Here is a 15,195-nt window from a genome sequence, read left to right as displayed (position 1 = left end):
ATACACTACGTAGCCTGAAACAACAGAAATTTATTCTCCATCTTCACATGGTGTTCCCTCTGTGTCCAAATTTCTCCCTTCTTATAAGGTTAAAAACAACAACAACAACAAAAAACTTCTAAGGAGACTGTCATTGGATTAGGGCTAAACCAGTATGACCTCACCTTAACCTGACTCCATCTGTAAATAAACGATTTCCAAATAAGTTCACCTATTTCATAGGTACTGGGGACCAGAACTTCAATATATCTTTTGGGGAGACACAATTAAACCCACAATAGTTATCCTGGAAAATGACCAGAGGCCTTTCTGAGGATGCCTATAAGGAATACAAAGGGGGCCAGGCGCCCTGGCTCACAGCTGTAATCCCGGCACTTTGGGAGATCAAGGCAAGCAGATCACTTGAGGTCAGGATTTCTAAACCAGCCTGGCCAACATGGTGAAGCCCCGTTTCTACTAAAAACACAAAAATTAGCTGGGCGTGGTGGCGCGCACCTGTAATGCCAGCTACTCAGGAGGCTGAGGCAGGAGAATTGCTTGAACTCGGGAGGCGGAGGTTGCAGTGAGCTGGAATTCATGCCACTGCACTCCAGCCTGGATGACAGAGTGAGACTCTGTCTTTAAAAAAAAAAAAGGAATATACATGGAGGTATTTATAAATCCTTCTTGCTCAAGTAAACTTGCCTTCACCCCATTCATGAGGCTCTAAGTCTGTGAACTAACCCAGGACAGGAAATTCAGTGAGAGATCATAACTCCATTATTCCCCACTCTATTGTCTTAAGTGAGTCCTCTTCACCAGTTCCAGAGAGTTTTGGGTTTTACAAGTCAGTTAGAATCTTAGTGAACTGCCCATATTCTTTAGTCCTAGGGACGCAGTGATCTCAAAATGATCAACCAGCAAAGATCTCTGCAGGTCAGACCACTCAGAGCAGCTGGCAATCAGAGTAACCACACCCAGCTTGCCCCTGGCAGTGAAGGACCCTAGCCCACCCTCACAACCCTAGGGTGCCATCATGCTGGTGGAAATGAGGGCGCCTACGCAGTGAGTGGTGGCTCATGCCTGCAATCTCAGCACTTTGGGAGGCTGAGGCAGGAAGATAGCTTAAAACCAGGAGCTCAAGGCAAGCCTGGGCAACATAGCAAGACTCTGTCTCTAAAAATATATATATATGTTTAATTAGCTGGGCATGGTGGCATGCACCTGCAGTCCCAGCTACTTGGGAGGCTGAGGTAGGAGGATCGCTCAAGCCCAGGAGGCAGAGGTTGCAGTGAGCCATGATCATGCCATTGCACTTACAGCCTGGACAACAGAGCAAGATCCTGTCTCAAAAAAAAAGAAAAGAAAAGAAAAGAAAGAAATCAGGGAGGCCGTTTCATCTGTAGTGTCTTCCCCCAATATCCCTGACCTACAGAAGCTGGTTATTACAGCACTTTCTGAAGATACCATCACTCTCACAAATATATTTCTCAATGCCTTGGTGAAGAGAATGTCCCCTGGGCCCTCCCAAGGGACAGAGCTAGGAGTAAATGAGTTACACTTATAAACCCACACCAAATTCCCATCTCCCTAATTCTTTGGATTCTTTCTTCCACATTTTACCAAAGGATTCTTGGCATCTCAATTTCATTTAACTTCATCATGGAATTCGGGTTTCAGTCAACCAACTGAAAAAGCAATTAAATCCACTATACATATCCATCAGAATGAATAAAATTAAAAAGACTGACACTATTTAATGTTCAAGAGGATATGAAACAAGAATTCACATACATCATTGGTAGAAGTGTAAAATGGCACAACCCTTTAGGAAAAGGTCTAACACTTCCTTAAAGCCAACCATTTTTCAACGTAATAATATGCACACTGAAGTATTTAGAGGCCAAGCACATGGATGTCTGAAACTTACTCTGAAATGCATTCAAAAAATACAGTGGATTGACAGAAGAATAGGTGGATGAATACGTGATAAAGTAAATAATAAAATGTTATTATAGGCTCTAGAAAACAATTAACTCATCCTTTTTTAAAAAGTCATTAGACCGGGTGTGGCGGCTCACGCCTGTAATCCCAGCACGGGAGGCCAAGGCGAGTGGATCTCTTGAGGTCAGGAATTTGACACCAGCCTGGCAAACATGGTGAAACCCCATCTCCACTAAAAATACAAAAAATATTAGCCGGGCATGGTGGTGCACACCTGTAATCCCAGCTACTACTTGGGAGGCTGAGGCAAGAAAATCACTTGAACCTGGGAGGCGGAGGTTGCAGTGAGCCTAGATCGCACCACTGCACGCCAGCCTGAGTGACAGAATGATACTCCGTCTCTAAATAAATAAATAAATAAATGTTATTAAGACTACCCCCAGCTATTAGAACTGACACATGGAATCCAGACTCTTCGGTGAGTGCACCCAGTTGCAATAGTGTGATCATAGCTCACTAGCAGCCTGGAACTACTGGGCTCGAGCGATCCTCCTGCCCCAGCCTCCTGCATAGCTGGGACTACAGGTGCATGCCACCATGCCTGGCTAATTTTTATACTTTCTGTTGAGATGGTGTCTTGCTATGTTACTCAGGACCTCAAACTCCTGAGCTCAAGTAATCCTCCTGCCTCAGCTTCCCAAAGTGCTGGGATTATAGATGTGAGCCGCTGCACCTGGCTAGTAATTTACTTCTAAGGAGCAGAATATGGCAAAAATGACAGGATGTGATTTCCAAGATTAGGTTACAAAAGGCCGCCTTCTGTCTTGCTGGCATTCCCTCTGACCCTTCTAACATGCTTGTCCTGATGGGGAGGTCCACAGTGCAAGAAACTGAGGGTGACCTCTGGCCAACATTTGATAAGAAACAGAGCCATTCAGTCCAATTGGTCTTGAGGCACTGAGCCCTAAAAAGAGCCATGTGCATGAGCTTAGAAGCAGACCTGGCCTTAGCCAAGCCCTCATTTGAGACTGCAGATCTGACACCTTGATTGTAGCCTTGGAAGAGACCCCGAAGAAGGGTACGCAGGTAAGCTGTTCCTAAATTCCAGATGCACAGAAACTATTACATAATAAATGTGTATTGTTTTACACTAGTAAGTTGTGGGGTAATTGTTATGCAGCAATGGGTAACATCCCTGCCTGATAACCATTCTCTCCTTATTCCTTAGCAATGAAGACCCTATTTCATTTGGGATACTAATGTGCCCAGTTAAAAATCATGCCTTTTTCTAGTCTCCCTTTCATTTTGATATGCTCATACGACTAAATTCAGGCAAATACGAAGTAAACATTAGTGCTGCATGGAGCCTCTAAGAGCTTCCTTATGGGGATATGTCTGACTGAGAGATGTACTTTTTGCTTGCTTTCTTCTTCATTCTGGCTTCCTAGAATGTGGATGTGATGGTTGGAACTCCAACAGCTATCGTAGAACATTAGGTAAGCTTGAGGATAGAAACTACACTCTAGGAAGAGAAAACAAAAAGAAGGAAGGAGTAGGAGGCGCTAATGCCCATGGAATAGCCACACCAGCACTGGAATCCCTACCCACAGATTTATTTTTAATGAAGAAGAAGAATCTATTATTTTGTTCATACCATTGTTATTTTGGATTTTCCCTTAGGTGGTATCCAACCTAGCCCTAGCTCATAGAAGCTCAGAGCTCTCAGTCATCCAAATTCTCCCATACATAACCACCCCATCATGTCCCTCTTCCAAACAACGCTCTAGTTCTCACACAGGACAGAGTGAGAGCAAACTTTGATGTTTTCATTCTCACTTTAAGCTGTCCACACCACCTCAAATCCATTTGTTCCTCATTCCCTTCAGACTCATGTCAGACAGTCCCCCAAGTCTGTATTCTCAATGGACACTTCATTCCAGGTAACCACTAGTAATAAGTGGATGAGCTATTTTGCCACCAAGTGCCACCCCATCTCTGGATTTTCATAACTTTAGTCCCCATCAGGCCACACAACCATTCCTAGATTCCAGCTATTTCTCTGAAAGTCCGATGCCTTCAATCAATCTAGTACCAATTTATATATTAGTCAGAGTCATTAGTTACAAGCAACAAAACCAACTCCATCTTATTTAAGCAAAAAAAAATAATTTATTAACTTTATAAGAGATATTAGGTAGCTCAGAGAATTACAGGAACTAGAACCAGATAGAGAGCCACACATGAAACCAGAACAATGCCTTAAATTAAGCGCAGGGTTTTCTCCAGGAGGACAATGCTGCCGCCACTGCCCCTTCCTGCTGCCAAGAGCAAGCTCTGTAGGGTCCCTGCTGCCTCTAGAACTAGGTCTTACTACAAGCCCATTGTCCCTGGAGGGAGTTTTGAGGGTCTCTGAATCCTCACTTCCTTAGCTACAGATTTCTTAGCTTAGTCTGTGATCTGTGTATGGGACCGGCTGAGAAAAGGTCAAATGTCTACACCCTGGTTGTGAGGGAAGTTCAGAAAACAAGTATCTGGTATCTATTAGATGGGGAATTTCCCTACCTTAGAAGTGGTTTCAGATGCCAGATGCCAAAAAAAAGAAAAACAAATGTTGACCCTTCCTGTCAGGCCAGGGTGCCAAGCGGGAACTGGGAGAGTCACAGGTCCCTGATTCCTCTAGCTTATCCCAGATATCCCCATTTCAGACAGTCCCCCTTTCTTATTCAATGCATTCACTTTAGAGTGTGCACGGAATCTGCCTGCAGCCAGTCTGCAAAGCACATGATTATTATCCTGCAGCCACGTTGGATTGCCGGCCCCAGGCAGAGGAGGCCTCACCAGAGTTACAAATTGTCATGCTGCTAGTCATGTGCTTGTCCCTCCCTGGAAGCATCTTCCTGGGGTTGCCAAGTGTAGACAATGTGCTCCAATATTTTGCCATGTTCCTACTGAATCCTCTGAAGCTGCAACCACAGGGCAAAGACAAGGGAGGTTGTTCTAAAAGACACCATGCAGTCATTTCCCCAGCTGCTTCAGTCGTCACTTAACAAACAGCTCACTTCCAGACTCGGGATGGAGGGACTCTTACTGGATCCCACCCTCAATATCAACAGGGCCAGTTCCATATTTTAGGTTCTGCCATGTGCACCACTCCATACCTTGTACCGATTTTTAAATTGGGATTCCTTTGCTTGGAAGTGACAGAAATCCAACGTGAACTAGATTAAACATAAAGAAAACTGTATTGGGTAATAAAATCCAATAAGGGGCTGAACAACTAATTTGCAAAAAAAAGCAAGGATGTCTCAGGAATAACTGGAACTAGGGACTTAAATCCTAATAGAATTGTCTTTATCTTTTGCTTCAACTTTTTATTTCTGCTTTCTTCACTGCAGAGCACCTTTCTTCTCTTCATGATGGAGAATATGCTTGCAGACAGTTCCTGGTTTTCATATTTATAGCTTTCACCATTCAAAAAAGAATGGCTTGGGCTAGGCATGATGGTCCACACCTATAATCCCAGGGAACTGGGAGACCAAGGCGGGAGGATCACTTGAGCCCAGAAGTTTGAGACCAGCCTGGACAATATAGCACAACTCTACAGAAAAAAAAAATTTTTTTTAATTAGCTGGCTGTGGTGGCACATACCTATAGTCCCAGCCACTTGAGAGGCTGAGGTGGGAGGATCCCTTGAACACAGGAAGTCAAGGCTGCAATCAGCTATGATTGCACCACTGAACTTCAGCCTGTGAAGTCTAAAGACTTCAGTCTTTAAGAAAGACTCTATTTCTTAAAAAGCAAAAACAAAGAAACAAACAAACAAAAAAAAAGAATGACTTGTTTCTAAGTTCAAATAAGAAAAAATGGTAGGCCAGGCGCGGTGGCTCAAGCCTGTAATCCCAGCACTTTGGGAGGCCGAGACAGGCGGATCATGAGGTCAGGAGATCGAGACCATCCTGGCTAACACGGTGAAACCCCGTCTCTACTAAAAATACAAGAAAATTAGCCGGGCGAGGTGGCGGGCGCCTGTAGTCCCAGCTACTCGGGAGGCTGAGGCAGGAGAATGGCGTGAACCCGGGGGAGCGGAGCTTGCAGTGAGCCGAGATCGCGCCACTGCACTCCAGCCTGGGGCACAGAGCAAGACTCCGCGTCAAAAAAAAAAAAAAAAAAAAAAAAAAGAATGGTAAGGAAAGGTTTTATTGACCCATCTTTGAAAAGGGTCCACACCTAGGCCAATTATGACTGAGGGAAGGATTATGTAAAAGCAATGGTCCCTGGGGAGCCATCTAGATGGACGTAACAGTTCCCAAGAAGGAAGAATGGTGCTGGATAACCACTCCATAATTGTTCACTATGGCAGCCCATTGGCAGGTTCCTTCCCATGCACAATAACTTGGTGTATTAGTCTGTTCTCACACTGCTGATAAAGACATATCTGAGCCTGGATAATTTATAAAAGAAAAAAAAACTTTTTTTTTTTTTTCCTTTGAGATGGGGTCTGACTCTGTCACCCAGGCTGGAGTGCAGTGCCATGATCTCAGCTCACTGCAACCTCCGCCTCCTAGGTTCCAGCGATTCTCCTCAGGCTCCAGAGTAGCCGGGACTACAGGCAGGGCACCTCCATGCCCGGCTAATTTTTGTATATTTAGTAGAGACAGGGTTTCACTACGTTGGCCAAGCTGGTCTGGAACTCCTGACCTCAGGTGATCCACCCGCCTCAGCCTCCCAAAGTGCTGGGATTACAGGCATGAGCCACCGCACCCAGCCAGGAAAGAGGTTTAATGGACTCACAGTTCCACATGGCTGGGGAGTCCTCACAATCATGGCGGAAGGCAAATAAGGGACAAAGTCACATCTCACATTGCGGTAGACAGGAGTGCTTGCGCAGGGGAAACTCCCATTTATAAAACCATCAGATCTCGTGAGACTATTCAAGAGACCTATTCACCACAAGAACAACACAGGAAATACCCACCCCCTTGATTCAATTACCCCCAATCGGGTACCTCTACAACACGTGGGAATTATGGGAGCTACAATTCAAGATGAGATTTGGGTGGGGACACAGCCAAACTATGTCACCTGGATAAGCTTGTCAGAGCATGGCAAGGTTGGTAGGGTTAAACTTTTTCTCTTTCCCCTTTTTAAAGGAATCAACAAAACTTCTCTGTACCATTCTCTTACACCAACAACTAAGACATTCTGAAGAGAAATCCCCCCTCTCCCCAGATAAGTTCCCATGTGCCCAACAGACTGGGAAATCCTTAAAGAAAGCATCCCGCCAGCATGGTGGCTCATGCCTATAATCCCAGCACTTTGGGAGGCTGAGGCGGGTGTATCACCTGAGGTCAGGAGTTCAAGACCAGCCTGGGCAACACGGTGAAACCCCATCTCTACAAAAAATATACAAATTAGCTAGGCACGGTGGCGCGTGCCTATAATTCCGGCTACTCAGGAGGCTGAGGTAGGAGAATCGCTTGAGCCAGGGAGGCAGAGGTTGCAGTGAGCCGAGATTGTACCATTGCACTCCAGCCTAGGTGACAGAGCTAGACTCCATCTCAAAAAAAAAAAAAAAAAAGAAAAGAAAAGAAAGAAAGAAAGAAAAAAAAGGTAAGAAAGAAAGAAAGCATCCAAGATGAACATATTCCCATGTGTCCAGTGCCTCATGAGGGTCCATCATGGATTGGACACTCAAAAAAATGTTTGTAGAACTGGATTAAGGTCTTTCCTCATTCTTCAGGGATCCCTGGTGGCTGGCCATTTGGGGGCCTGGAAAGCCCTGATGCTAGAAGCTAGAAGCTAAGAACAAAAAGGAAGACTGTGTGACCTAAGGTACTGGTAGGGAGAATGGTCAGCAAGTGTTGTCCTCATAACAGAGGGATGAGCAAAAGACTATGGATTCTGATAGAAAGGTCAGGATCATATACAATAGATGTGTTTGCTTCTCACCCTCCCTGGACCAGATAGTCCCAGCAGCAGAGAATAGAGACTTGAAATATGGCTGCTTATGAAGTTGGTAGATAGATGGGGGGTAAAAGTTCTTGTCCTTAAGCAGGACCAGACAATGTGTTAACTTTTCACTGATAGAGAAGTTTCATGACTTGGCCGGGCGCAGTGGCTCATGCCTGTAATCCTAGCACTTTGGAAGGCCGAGGTGGGCGGATCACCCAAGGTCAGGAGTTTGAGACCAGCCTGATCAACATGGAGAAACCCCATGGAGAAAACCCATCTCTACTAAAAATACAAAATTAGCTGGGTATGGAGGCGCATGTCTGTAATCCCAGCTACTCGGGAGGCTGAGGCAGAAGAATCGCTTGAACCCGGGAGGCAGAGGTTGCAGTGAGCCGAGATCGCACCATTGCAGCCTGGGCAGCAAGAGCAAAACTCCGTCTCAAAAAAAAAAAAAAAAGGAGTTTCATGACTTAATAGAAGTTAGATTGAACGTCTGATCAAGCTCGGCTTCTGATCATAATTGAATAACAATGACACTGAAGACATCATTTTGGAGGGTACAAAGATGCATTTCGATGGTAGGGAAGAGCTGCTACTCCGTGTGCTCCCCCAGAGGGCTGACAGGAGTGCACTGGAGTAAGAAGCCAGCGCGGTGGCCACACTCTGAGCCCAGGACATTCTTGCTCAGAGTTCTGAGGGGAGGCTAAGATCAGTGTTGCTGGCAGAAGTGAGAATAAGGTGGTGGCAACTGGGAATCCCCAGGATACCACTCTCCAAATGAACACTGGCAGAAAGAGTTCTCCAGGACAGGGGTCCTTCCTCATCCGCTTCCACTGCCTGAGCTCACAGACTAAGTTAATGTCATAGCAGGGACCAAAGCAGAAGATCCAGGGCCGTCCCCACTGTATCTGTCCCCAAGAATCCTCTTATGTGCCGTTCCTGCTGTGGGGGACTCCTCCTCTGACACATGCTCATTGGTTTTACTTTTACTCTTTCTATGGGATCCCTTGCTGGGCCTTGGTCTCTTCATCTGCAAAAATGAAGGCATCAGGCTGGGTAATTCTGCAGGGCCCTGATGCCTTCTGAAATCTTTCAGGTAAAGGTGATGCTGTGGTGCATCGTGTCTGGGTTATATATGCAAGCGTCAGGAGTAACAGATCAGAGGGAGCCTGGCCAGAGTCTGGTGTGGATCTGTCAGTGCCATAGTACTCAGTCACTTGATAAGAGGGAGAAGCGGGGAAGGAACCACTGGGGGCCATGGATGGAGCTGTGATGGAAGGGCCACTCTTTTTGCAGAGTGAGCACTTTGGGACCAAGAGGTGGAGGAAGACCTGGGCTGTGCTCTACCTGGTCCGTCCCCGTGGCGTAGCGTGGCTCAGGTTCTTTGACCATAAGGGGTCGAGCTCTGGGAGCGGCTGAGGGAGCTCGTGCTGCCTGTACTGCAAGGTGATCCATCTGGTGAAGTGTGTGAGTTTGGCCCCCGTGGCTGTGGAGAGCCCCCCTGAGCCCAGCGCCACTGCCTTCCGCCTGGACACCGCACAGCACTAGCACCTGCTGGCTGTTGATGTTCTGTCCAGTGCAGCCTGGATGCAGACACTGCCAAAACCCCTTTCAGAAAGGCAGCTGGATTCTGGAACCTACCAACAACCCACCTGAGCTTTCTGCCCTGGAGATGCTGGAGAACTCCTTGTGCAGCCACACCTGGGAAGGATCCCAATTCTGGGTAACGGTGCAGAGGACTGAGGCGGCTGAGCACTGTGGCCTGCATGCCTCTATTTGCTGACGGTTGGAGGCTGAGAGGGTGACTCTCCTGACCATGGGGGCCCAGAGTCAGATACTGGAGCTGTCCTGTCCTGGCCCTACACTCTGTTGCATTGCTATGGCCAGGACAAGGTCATGTTCTCTTTTGAGGCCAGCGCCACTGCCTCCTGGGCCCTGGAACCTTCACCTTCCAGACAGCACAGGGAAATGACATCTTCCAGGCAGGTGAGACTGCCATCCACTGGCAGAAGACCCAGGGAAAGGCCAGACAGGGTCAGAATGTTCTCAGAGCTGACTCCCAAGAAGGGGAGGTGGCAAAGGGGAAATTCCCTTCCCTACCTGGCCCCCAAGGGCTTCTTGACAGCCCCCCAGCCCTGTATGCTGAGCCCTTAGACTCCCTGTGCATCGCTTCAGGCCCATCCCAGCACTCCCTATACTCAGACTTCTTGGACAGCACCCTTGCTCGGGCAGCAGAGGGAGTACAATGGAAGAAACCTCTCTACTGGGACTTGTACGGACATGAGCAGCAGCAGTTGCTGAAGGCCAAGCTGATGGACTCCAAACAGGATCCCATCTATGTTGAACCTGAGGGCCTGGTCCCAGCCCTTCCCCAGAGCCTTTATGATCTGCCTTAGGAGCCCAAGGATGTGTGGGGATGCCAAGCTCAGGTGAAGTAGGAGAGCTATGAGCTCCCCTACAACCCTGCCTGATGACTATGCTGTGCCACCCACCGAGAGCACAAAGACCCTCTCTGCTCCCAAGCCCCAGGGCCCAGCCCTCCCTGAACCTAGTACTGCAACTGGCAGTAGCAGCAAAAGCCACAACTCAGCTCTGTACAGCCAGGTCCTGGAGAGTGGGGCCTCAGGGAGCTGGGACTGTGGGCTCTCTAGAGTAGGGACTGACAGGACTGGGGTCAAGTCAGAGGTCCCTACCTGAGAAGGAGGGCAAGGCTGAAGTTGCTGAGGAGGACCATGGGGAGGTGGCACTAGGGATCAGAGAAAATGGTTAGAACCAGGCCGGGCGCGGTGGCTCAAGCCTGTAATCCCAGCACTTTGGGAGGCCGAGGCGGGCGGATCACGAGGTCAGGAGATCGAGACCACAGTGAAACCCCGTCTCTACTAAAAATACAAAAAATTAGCCGGGCGCGGTGGCGGGCGCCTGTAGTCCTAGCTACTCAGGAGGCTGAGGCAGGAGAATGGCGTGAACCCAGGAGGCGGAGCTTGCAGTGAGCCGAGATCGCGCCACTGCACTCCAGCCTGGGCAACAGCGTGAGACTCCGTCTCAAAAAAAAAAAAAAAAAAGAAAATGGTTAGAACCAGCAGAAGCCAGAGGGTGGGAGGGGCCATGCCATGTGAGACCAGGGGACCAGAGGGATGGGGGAGTCAAGGGAAGGACAGTCAATCCCAGGAAGTCCTAAGAAGTGGGGCAGATGGCATGGCTGAGGGACGGACTCTGCATCCCCCTAAAGCCATCCCTTCCCCGCTTCCCCAAAGGAAGGGACAGCTGCGGGACCAGGTCTGTGGAAGGTGGTGCATGGTCAGAGTGGGTGCAGTTTGAGGGGCCTGTGTGGAGGCCTCAGAGAGATGTTAGACTGTGCCTACATCCTTACCCCTGCATTATTCTTTGCCAGAGATATATTTAAAAATTTTTTAATTCCTATTAAAGTCAGCTTGGGTTTAAAAATAAAAATTAAAAAAAAAATTTTAAAAGAGGGAGAAGGGGTTGTCGTGGTGGTGGTGGTTAAATAACTGATTTATTTAATGTGCCAGGCACTATTCCAACACTTTATGTACTTTAATTCATCTAATCATAAAATAAACTAATTTAAGCTGGGCATGGTGGCCTATGTCTGTAGTCCTAGCTACTGGAGAGACTGAGGCAAGAGGATCACTTGAGCCCAGAAGTTCGAGGATGCAGTGATCATGCCACTGCACTCCTGGGCAACAAAGGGACATCCTGTCTCTTCAAAACAAACAAAAACTAGTTTACAGATGAGAAAACTGAGGCACAGAGAGGTTGAATAACTTACCCTAAGTCACACAGCTCATCCATGGTGGAACCAGAGTTGGAACCCAGCAACCAGGCTCCAGAATTTGTCATCATTCTTGGAAGTGAAGCTGTCCTGCTCTGCAAGGAGGCTTCGCAGCAAGATTGCAGTGACAATGTTTCATGCCAGAGCATTTTTAGCTCCCCCAGGAGTACACACATTCTGGGGGTGGAGGCCTTAGTCAGGATGAGCTCCCCATATCAGACTCTCAACCACCAGTCGCTCTGGTATGAGGCCCTTGCAGAGTCCTTCCCACTCTGCCTGTCTCCTTCTTCTCTGATGGTGAGTTCTCAGGAAGCCCCTTTGCCTACCCCTATCTCACACACACACACACACATGCACACATGCACACACGTGCACATGTGTGTAGGCTGGCTTCTAAAGTTCCCTCACCTCTGCCATCTGAAAGACCTGTCTATATAGGTCTGAACCCAATAGCGGACATGGTTTAAAACACTTCCTTGGAATGCTTCTCAGCTCCTATGCCGATCAGCAGATGCAAACGGATGCCTGCAGGGACAGAAACCCCAACTCCACATCCTGAGGCCTGGAAAGGCCAGTTCCTGCCCAGCTGACCCTGTAGCATTTTACAATAAAGCTTCTAATCACCACTACCATTTGTTTGATTACCTATAAATGTGTTAAGTCTTTAAAGATTGTATTGATCAGAACTATTGGTAGCAAGTGTCAGAAGCCCAACCAAAAGTAGTTTAGATAGAAGGGAATTTATTGAGTCAAGGACCAAACTGTAGAAATGACAGGGCGTAAGCCGGGCATGGTGGCTCATGCTTGTAATCCCAGCACTTTGGGAGGCTGAGATGGGTAGACCACTTGAGGTCAGGAGTTCGAGACCAGCCTGGCCAACATGGTGAAACCCCATCTCTACTAAAAACACAAAAATTAGTTGGACATGGTGGCAGGTGCCTGTAATCCCAGCTACTCGGGAGACTGAGACAGGAGAATCATTTGAACCTGGGAGGCAGGGGTTGCGGTGAGCCAAGATCATGCCTCTGCACTCCAGCCTGGGCAACAGAGCAAGACTCTGACTCAAAAAAAAAAAAAAAAGAGAGGAAAGAAAGAAAGAGAGAAAGAAAGAAAGAAGGAAAGAAAGAAAGAAAAGAAAAGAAAAGAGAGAAAAGAAAAAAGGGGGAAAAAAACCCACAAATGACAGGGTTAGATCATGGTCTCTGAGACAGTTGGAGTCAGCGCCTTAGGCAGCACTGGGACTCTGCCTCCCCTCATATCCCTGCTTGTCCCTGAATGCAAGCTTCAGTTGCTCCTAGTGCTGGTCAGCTTCACTGGGGAAGGAGTATGGCCACCTGCAGGTTCCTCAGATGAGGAAGGACTTTCTTCCAGGCAGAGGTTGGAAGAAACCTCTACCCACAAGGGAAAAAGTCTCCCGTCCCTGGAGAGAGGGGAAATGAAGAGGGCAGGATGATCGCTCTTCAGAGAGTGCAAAGTTGGGTCAGGGGATGAGAATTTCTTCCCTGGAAGCGAGGACAGAATTTTCCAACACAAAGATTTCAGATCTTTGTGTTTTCCAACACAAAGATTTCCAACACAAAGATTTCAAAGATTTTAGCCTATTCCATTCATTTGACAAACAGATAAGAGAGGACCTATGACATGCAGAGTGACGGGCTAGGCACCACGGTAGGGCTGGGGAGTGAGTGAGAAACAAGATGACATAGTTCTGCCCTAAGACCTTGCACTGTATTGCAAACACTTCAAAAAGGTCATTTGAGTGACCAAAAGAGAGGAGGCACTACTGTGGGACATGGCAAGGATGCCCAACCTAGTCTAGCGGCATCAGGGAAGGCTTCCAGGAAGCAGTGATATCCAAATTGAGACCCAATGGATAAACAGGAGTCAACCAGGCTTGGGTTTGTTTGTTTTTGCTTGTTTTGCATGGGAGGGCAGGGAATGAAGTGGGCATTCCAGCCAGAGAGAACAGCTCTGAACTAAAAGATTAGTGTGTGACAGCTGCAAAGAAAGCCAAGATGAGGGGGAGGCAGGCTGGAGCGCTAGCATCGAGGACATGGCCGGCCAGCAAGAGCTTGAACTTGATCATGAGGGCAATGGAGAACCATGGGAGGGTCTGAGAGCAGTTACGCCATCTGATTTCCCAATTCTGAGATCCCTTGTACTCCCTGTAGAGGATGTATTGAGGGGGAGAGGTGCACCTCTCACACCAGGAGGGAGAATCTTTTGAAGCAGCTGAGCTGGCAGGTCTCAATCTCTACAAGTTTAGACCCAAAAAGTAATTTGAGAAAAACAGAAATTAACAAGTGTTGGCAAGGATGTGTCGAAATCAGAATACTGGTGTATTGCTGGTGAGAATGGAAAATGGAAAAGCCTCTGTGGAAAACATTGTGGCAGTTCCTTGAAAAACAAAAAGAGAATTACTGTATGATCCAGCAATTCCACCTCTGGGTATATATTGAAAAGATTTGAAAGCCTGGTGACAGAGTAAGACTATCTCAAAAATAAATAAGTAAACAGACAAATACTGTGTGATTCCACTTATACGAGGTCCCTAGTCAAAATAACAGAAACCAGCCTGGGCAACATAGTGAGACCTCCAACTCTACAAAAGATTTAAAAATTAACTAGGCATGGTGGTGTGCACATGTAGTCCCAGCTACTCAGGAAGCTGAGGTGGGAGGATCGCTTGAGCCAAGGAAGGCAAGACTGCACCATGATCTCGCTGCTGCACTCCAGCCTGAGTGACAGAGTGAAAGACTCTGAAAAAAAAAAACACAAAATCATAGAGACAGAAAGAGGAATGGCGGTTTGCAGGAAGGATGGGGAAATGGAAGGTATTGTTTAACGGGTACAGAGTTTTGATTTTACAAGATTCGAAGAGTTATGGAGATGGATGTATTAATACATAAATATGAATGTATTTACTACCACAGAACTATAGCTTAAAGTGGCTAAGATGGTAAATTTTATGTTATGTGTATTTTGTCACAATAAAAACATTTGAAAGGAGGTAATCTGAGAAACCTCGAAGAAATCCCCTGGCATGGAGTGGTTCCAGAGATTGGGGATGGAGAGGCCTCCTGCGAAGCCCAGAAGGGATGATGGGGGAGGGATTACCTGAGGAAAGATGCACTCCTCTCTGACCTGACAAACTTGGGGAGAATTCCAGGAGTCCTTATACCAACCCCCAAGGACTTCAGCTGGAACCAAAGACACACCCTTCCCGCGGCTTCTCCATGGGTCTCAGACTCCCCATCTACAGGACCTGCCAAGATCGGTGGAGGAGGCTGGGGGTTGAGTGGACGAGCTCCCCAACGGTAAGGATTCTGAACGTGTCCCGCTGTCCCACAGCATGGGAGAGCTGGTGACTGAATCTGTGTAGGGATGTCGGGGCCAGGTGCAGACTGAGTCTAGGTGGTTTCCCTGGAGAAAAAAAGGGGGGGCCGTGGAGAACAGAGGTAAGAGACTGAAGAACAATAAAGAGGTCACGGGGTACGCTCCCTTCCTGACATCCATCACATCCTGAG

The 15,195-nt window shown here is 47.5% G+C and overlaps 1 protein-coding gene and 1 pseudogene across 2 annotated transcripts in view; both read left to right on the top strand.

Moving 5' to 3' along the window:
- LAMTOR1 (late endosomal/lysosomal adaptor, MAPK and MTOR activator 1) overlaps nt 1-15,195 on the top strand; it is a 282,658-nt gene that overhangs the window by 81,032 nt on the left and 186,431 nt on the right. The window contains exon 1 of one of the 2 annotated variants that reach the window (XM_050756496.1): nt 15,101-15,111. The exons of the other annotated variant lie outside the window; for it this stretch is intronic. The gene's annotated coding sequence lies outside the window, so the exon portion shown is untranslated. Of the gene's footprint in view, nt 1-15,100; nt 15,112-15,195 lie in introns of those variants that run through there. 2 annotated transcript variants of the gene reach the window in all.
- Nucleotides 9,133-10,572, top strand: LOC126935070 (docking protein 1-like; annotated as a pseudogene).

Source organism: Macaca thibetana, chromosome 14 (genome assembly GCF_024542745.1).
Source record: "Macaca thibetana thibetana isolate TM-01 chromosome 14, ASM2454274v1, whole genome shotgun sequence".
NCBI lineage: Eukaryota > Metazoa > Chordata > Mammalia > Primates > Cercopithecidae > Macaca > Macaca thibetana.
This window is presented reverse-complemented; position numbering and strand designations above follow the sequence as displayed.